This window comes from Herpailurus yagouaroundi, unplaced genomic scaffold (genome assembly GCF_014898765.1).
Source record: "Herpailurus yagouaroundi ecotype Mexico unplaced genomic scaffold, PumYag 77, whole genome shotgun sequence".
NCBI classification, from domain to species: domain Eukaryota; kingdom Metazoa; phylum Chordata; class Mammalia; order Carnivora; family Felidae; genus Herpailurus; species Herpailurus yagouaroundi.
In genome coordinates, this window is record NW_024412388.1 from 91887507 (window position 1) to 91895239 (window position 7733).

General features: G+C 37.8%; 1 long non-coding RNA gene across 1 annotated transcript; it reads right to left on the reverse strand.

The window, feature by feature from the left end:
* Positions 1-1066: 1066 nt before the first annotated feature.
* Positions 1067-6580, reverse strand: LOC121027587 (uncharacterized). The gene is made up of 3 exons (XR_005788811.1): positions 6448-6580; positions 4686-4765; positions 1067-1495 (listed from the first exon to the last, which is right to left on the reverse strand). It is a non-coding gene; the product is annotated as an uncharacterized LOC121027587 (long non-coding RNA).
* Between the last annotated feature and the right edge of the window lie 1153 nt (positions 6581-7733).

A 7733-nucleotide genomic window follows, 5' to 3' on the forward strand; every position in this document is an offset into this window, starting at 1 on the left:
CTAGTATAATGACCTATATTACATCTTGATGATGTCATCCTTTAAGCTCCTTTAAGCTATTATTCTTAAAATGAAATTTTAAAATACACAAAGCAGGGTCATCTGGGTGACTCAGTCGGTGAAGCATTCAACTCTTGATTTCAGCTCAGGTCATGAGCTCATGGTTTTGTGAGTTCCAGCCCCGTGTCAAACTCTGTGCTGACAGCATGGAGTCTTCATGGGATTCTCTCTCTCTCTCTCTCTCTCTCTCTCTCTCTCTCTGCCCCTCCCCCATTCATGTTCCCTCTCCCTCTCTCTCTGTCTCTCAAAATAAATAAACTTTAAAAAAATAAGATAGAATAAAATAAAATACACAAAGCAGTAATTCCTTGATAATCTTGACCTTTGTTTTATGTAAAAATACTCCAGACATAAAACATGTTTCATTTTGCATTTTTCTTGATTGGATTTTTAAGAGTGGCTCTAAAAGTATCTTCAAGTTAGACATTGTAGTATATATTCTTTCATAGAAGTTTATTTCCTTTTGTAAAAGTGAAAATCTCTTTTCTCCTTGCTCTGATTTTGGTTTTGTCATTGAAGTTAATACTGCTTTTGCTAATTCATAGTTTAAATCAATTTCTGATTTCATTTAGAGAATTCCACACAATGCTCACAACTTTTTCTCTTCACCTGTCCTCCTTTAAAGTACTTAAGGTGCACCTGGGTGGCTCAGTCGGTTGGGCATCCAACTTCGGCTCAGGTCATGGTCTCATGGTTTGTGGGTTCAAGCCCCACATCGGGCTCTGTGCTGACAGCTCAGAGCCTGGAGCCTGCTTCGGATTCTGTCTCTCCCTCTCTCTCTGCCTCTCTCTCTCTCTCTCTCTCTCTCTCTCTCTCTCAAAAATAAGTAAACATTTAAAAAAAGGGTTTTTTTAATAATAAAGTATTTAAAAGAACTGTGGCCTACAGAGAACATTCAAACCCTGTAAACAGTCTGTATTCAAGTACCAGAAGATTATTGAGCTGTATTCAAGTACCAGATTGATTATTCAGATGGCCTAGCAAGGCGACAGCACTACACAGAATATCACACGTCAAAATTGCTAATTTAATAACTTACTTTGTTTTCAGAATTTGCTGTTTCTTGGAATGCCATTTAACTGTCTTGGAACTCCACACATAAGTTTTGTGTATTGTGTGTTGTTAAGTATAAACTTATGCCTTTTTTTTTTTTTTTTGCAAGAATGACTCACCATTAGTGGCAGACAGGGTCAAGACCATACACTTATGAAATGGCAGTAACTCCAAGCATGACTGACTGATGAGATCATGACCACCTTTCTCCATCACGTTCCTGTCCCTCCTCCCTCAGGTTAGATGACTGCTGTTCAAGTGTCCAGAATAGTTGCTCTCTACCTTCCCTGGTTCTCAGACTCCACGATTCTCCGGTGACCCACGCCAGTTAACACATTACACAAATGCACAAAAGTGGGCATAAGCCAACTTGTCAGCCTTCCTGAAACAGAGGACAAAATTATACATTTAATTATATATTTATTCCACTTTCAGAGTAGTTGAACCCCAGAAAAAAATTGCCCAGGGAGACACATTACACTGGAGGTTTGAAATATTGGATTGGGGAACTATGTGAATGCTTGTATATCACGTCAGGAAAGGAAATCAAATGACCTTGAAGCCACTTAGAGCCTTAAAATACTGCTAAGGTTTTGATGCCAGGGATTAGCCTGTTAAGCCACTGCCACTGGCTGTAAGCATTATGATATTTTGAGGCTGATATGAGCCTCTGTACTGTTCAGGGCTTAGTTACCATTGAAAAAAGAAAAGTCAGATTAAGCTGTCAGACCCACAAAATTAACATGTGCACCTAATTGGCTTAGTTTATTATTATTATTATTCATACAATTACAATTTGTGTCTATAGAAAATATGGCCATTATTTTTAAATTGCTATTTTGGAAAGGCAAGTTATCAATATTAGCATTGTGACAGAAGTAAAGAAAATTCATAAAATGTACAGAAATACAGCTAAATCCAAAATGGGCATATCAGTACATAAGTAGGAACACATTTTCAAGTTTCTTGATATGCTTGGCCTCTATCCCATACCACTAATTACTTCTTAGCTCAAATGGGCAAAATCGTTAGCAATTTGCTTGGCAAAAGGTGAAAAGAGATGTTTCTTTTTTTCTTTCCCTGTGGAAAATTGTCTGCATTGTACTGCAATGCTGAGCAAGTTATTCTTAGCAGCACGTCTCCTCAGACATTTTATGGCAGCTTGGGGAATATTAAATGTATGATTAATAAATAATTACAACTATGTGTCCAATCTTTAGCTCCATATTCAAAAGGAGCTTTGACTGTGTGAGGCATTTGAGAGGGTTTCTGAAAACAATATATTTATACATTTTAATTTAGATTTATTCCAGCGTTAAAGTACAAATATTTACATATTCTGAGCATATTTTACATATAGAATTATTTTAACCATTATCAGTATACAACTACCTCCAGGGAGAAATGCAGTAAGGAATTTAGCAGCAGGAAAACATAGTAAACAACAATTTAGGACAGAAGGTAAAGAGCATCGTAAACATGGAGAATCTGAAATTAGAGAAAGAATTTTTAATTAGGTGGAACGTAATCACTCAGCTGGAATTTGTCTATGTTACCAAAACAGGAGCATTTCGTTATTGTTGCAAAAGTGCTTTCAAGATATTTCATTAACAAACCAAGCAGAAAATCTTATTTCAGTCTTTCAGTCTTATTCACTGCCTCTCTCTCTCTCTCTCTCTCTCTCTCTCTCTCTCTCTCTCTCCACCTAAGAATACAGTGCAATATGAGCTTAGCTTATCTCTTATTGTGCAGTGATATGATATTGGAATGATTATATCATTTGCAGCATGCTATAATCATGGTGAGCTTAGTTCCTGCATTTTCTGAAAAACTCCCAAATTCCTACTTGATCAATTCTATATGTTATCTTTAGGTTCCAAAGTTAAGGTCACTACTTGACTATAAAACAAAAAGCTGTCCCTGGATAAGAGAACACTTCTAGTTCCAGCTATACCACTCAGTTTGTGCTCAAAAATGTTTCTTAAGCACTTTGGGTTGCAGTCCCTACCCCCCTTTTTATGCAAAGGCATGAATGCTAGAATACCAAACAGCCTCATTCCATGACTTAACTAGTATTAAGCAGCATGGCATAGCAGTTAAAAACAGACTGGCATTTGTGTGCTTGAACGTGAATCCCAGCTCTGCTAATCCCAGCTCTGTGTGACCCTGGGCAAACGATTTAACCACTCTGTGCTTCACCTTCCTCTGTAAAACAGGCTTGATGATAATGGTAATTTCTCATGGAGTTATTATACGAGGCTTTGATCAGTGGATACAAATGAAGCACCTAGAACAGTGCAGAAGAGTAAAGGTGATACATGTATTGGTGAAATAAACACATGTGAGAAAGGACAACATATGAACTCAAATTCTCTATTAATTCAGTTATTCAGCTGATGTGCTCTCTTTGTACTCCAGCTCATACACCCCTAACAAATGGGTTTGTTCTGTATAACTATGAGGAAAAGAAGTAGTGAAGTTAAGAAACTTGCCCACAGTCTCAGCTAATCAGTAACACTCACTATTTAAATCCTTATATGTCCGATTTCAAATCTGTGCTATCTCAACTCTGCTTCCCCAAGGTACCTAGAGATTTTGCAAGCTGATTATTAACCCTATTATAATATGTCTTGGCTCTAAATTCATTGTAACAAGCATAATTTTTGCGCATGAGGTAACTGAAAAGCAAATGTTTGCCTTCTCACAATAAAGAATATGGATGGCAGAACCAGATTCTAGAGCAAGACTGCCTATGTTCACAATATCAGCACTACCACTGTCTGCATGACCATGGGGAAGGTTATTTAAATATTAAATTAATTAATAAAAATAAAGCATTAGAGGAGTGCCTGGGTGGTTCAATCAGTTAAGCATCCAACTCTTGATTTCAGCTCAGATCAGGATCTCATGGTTTATGGGATGGAGCCCCCCACTGGGCTATGTGCTGACAGCATGGATCCTGCTCAGGATTCTCTCTCTCCCCCTCTTTCTCTGTCTCTCCCCAATTTGTGTGCATGCACATGCTCTCTCTCTCTCTCTCTCTCTCTCTCTCTCTCTCGCTCTCTCTCTCAAAATAAACTTAATAAATAAATAAATAAATAAATAAAGCATTAGAATAGTGCCTGGCACATAGGAATCACTGTAGAAATGTTTCTTGTTAACACACTTATCATAACTACTACTATTCAGGAGGCCTGGGATGGCCATGTTAGAGAAGAGATGTTTAATGGTACTTCATTAATATAATTATGGTCCCACAGAAATAAGTAAATGTGTTTCCAGCTTTCATTCAAATAGAAAGTCATTCTTCTTGTCAAAGGGATTTAATCTTCCTTCTTTACAAACCATTGCTCTAGTGTTAAGGACATTGATGCCTGAAGAAAGACACTTACAATGTTCAGCTTAGAGATACACACAGCTGGGGATTATACAGGCCCAACTAAAAATAAAAATGTTAAAAGGAGGCAAAGCTTTCCACAGAAACTAGCTGTTAAAGAGTCATTATCTAATAACTAGTCTTGATCAAGTACATAAACAAAACACTAAAACTGAATGGCAGAGGTCTGACTGACCTGGATGGATGAGAAAAATGTCATGTGCAGGAGGTGAAGACTGGAACAGAGGCATCCCCTTGGCCACACCTGGTCAAAGCCTATGGAAAGCAATGAGCAAAGAACAAGAGAAACCTGATTTCAGAAATCTTATATAGTCTTAAAAGTTTGTCATCTGGGACCGCCTGGGTGGCTCAGTCAGTTAAGCTTCCGACTTCCACTCAGGTCATGATCTCTCAAGCCCCTCATCGGGCTCTGTGCTGACAGCTCAGAGCCTGGAGCCTGCTTCGGATTCTGTGTCTCCCTCTCTCTCTGCCCCTCCCCTGCTCACACTCTGTCTCTCTCTCAAAAATAAGCATTAAAAAAATTTTTGGGGGGGTGCCTGGGTGGCTTAGTCAGTTAAGCGTCCGACTTCAGCTCAGGTCATGATCTCACAGTTCGTGAGTTCAAGCCTCATGTCAGGCTCTATGTTGACAGCGTGGAGCCTGGAACCTGCTTCAGATTCTGTGTCTCCCTCTCTCTCCGCCCCTCTCCCACTTGCTCTCTCTCTCTCAAAAATATAAACGTAAAAAAACCTTTTTTAAGTTTATCATCTGTTTATAAACAGTATATAGCTCTTAGTACAGAATGTAGCCTTAGTTATTGTCCATATTCACAGAATCCTAAATCTAAAAGTCCTTTCAGCTGTTGTAAAAGAAAGTGGCCCAAATAGGTTGGACCTCACTCAGCTGTTAAATTGAGATTCTGGTGTTCATACTGTACAAAAAGCTAGCACTTGCAATATTGTCTCTTAATAAGGCTTATTTCTGAGTGGGCTTTTCTTAGATTTGTCTTGGTCGAGTTTTAGTTTCCCATTTGCTTTTTCTTTTGTTTTCAGAAGAGGAAAAAACTTGAACAGATTTGTTGAGAGACTCAGTGAATGGGTCACTAAGAGGATTGTAGATTTTAATAGACTTTTCTCTTGCCTTCCCACGCAGCTAGCTATTTCCTAAAACCCTAAGTTTGAAGGATTTGAAATAGAACTTTAAATATTATAGAGCTGAATCATCAAAGGGTTTTAAACCTGCCACTGGATGAAGGACAGAAAAAGGACCATCTGATCTAATGCCATGAATTCTTAGCACTGAGGATGGTTCCCTGGAGCAGAACAGTGAAAAACAGGAAAGGAAATGCTTAATTGAACCAAAATAGGCTACTATGATACACATGGAAAGCAAAGCTTTAAAATGACAAATTAAAACAAAGGGCAAAGAAAGTAAAGGTGACGTTAACTTTCTTTCCTGGAGGCTGCTAATTTATCTAGGGCAATGGCTCTCTGATGCTAGAATAAGCACTGGTACATAATGATGTTTTCGATGGTTCCCCACAAAGTGAGGACAAAGTGGTGAGTTTCTTCATTATGTGTATTTTTTTTTAATTTAAAGAATTATTCCTTATTCTGGGAGTGTGTTCTATTAGCTTTGTTTTGTATTAAAATATCCTTTAATTGGAAGAGGTGATGATATCATATGAGAGTTTATTTTTTCATTCCAAAGCCCTTACTGCTCAAAATTAAGGCTCCACAACACCATGTTCTCCCCCAATATACATATATATATATGTATATATATACACACACATATATACAGCAACTAAATCAGTCCTTTTCCAGAGGTGAATCAGAATTCCCTTAGAAGTAGTTTCAAAATAGACACTGCCACTCCCCTTCTGTTGTGAGCTCTCAAAAGGAAAGTGGAAGGAAGAGGAAGGGAGATATGTATTTTTATATGATTCTGATACAGACCCTAATTGACATCCACAGTTCTCAGGAGAGTATGATCAACTATCATCCTTGGAATACCCATATCTTCTTTGCTTTTGTCTTTTTCTTGAATGCATTCACCTCTGTGGACAGGAGACAAATATTTTGCAATGCAGTTTCCTAAATAAGAGGAATAATATTTCAGGAAACAAGTTTCTATGCTGCACATAAAAAAGATCTTTGAAGGGGAAGCTTCAAGCAAACGACAGTTCTTTTCATAAAGAAATCATAATATGAAAACTCTAGGGATATAACAAATATATTCTCGACTGTGGTGGCAAGCTAAATAAAGTCCTTGAGCTAATTTTAATGGAAAAAGTTTCCACGTACACACTGAGTAAGTAGACATACTCTATAAATATATATTTCTTGAGCTCTAAAAAGCTACATGGGGGAATGCTAGAACAAATATTCAAATTGTGTGAGATGGGTGAAAGTGTAAAAGTAAACCCAGATTTCTTTAACACTGTGAAGCAAAATAAAATGTTTAGGAGACTGAGTTCCTATCTGTCCTTGAATAGATCAGTCTAATACCACTTTTTGCTCTAATCTAGCTGATTTCTTCACTTGTCTATATACAACTTTTTTCCTTATTTATTAATTGATTTGCATGATAGGCTTTGCTTCCTTATACATATTATTGCAACTAAAGCTGTATACCCTGTCCCACCCTTCCCCCAACTCCAATGCTACCATAAACTGTGTCTTAACTCATCCAGTGCAAATCCTGATCATTCTCTAATGCCTATCTTGTTTACACAAACACTGAACACTTAGTATGTGCCAGGCACTTGCTAGGTTCCATAGGGCAATGAACGGCAAATATAACCTTTAAGCGAATTGTATTACAGGTGTGAAATACAGCCTGAAATAAGTCTTGAATAGAAACATGGAGCTTCATTAGAGGTTATTGCAATAATCTAGGACAATGATTGTCAAAGTGTGGTCTCCAAATCAGCAAAATCAGAATCACCTAGCAACTTGTTAGAAATGCAAATTTCCTGCCCCATTTCAGACCTACCACATCACAAAACACAGGCCCCATCCCAGAAGTCTACACTGTAGCAAGCCTTCCAGGAGATGGTGGTGCAATTGATGCACACTAAAGTTTGTGAACCACTGACTTAGCAGAAGAATAGTAGGAGACAAGATTAGTGGCTGTGGATTTGGAGAGCAGAAAACACATTTTCCAGATGTTACTGACCTGAAGATGACAAGGAAAAAGTGAAATAACATTTGAGGTTTATGATTTGTGTGATTAATGCCTA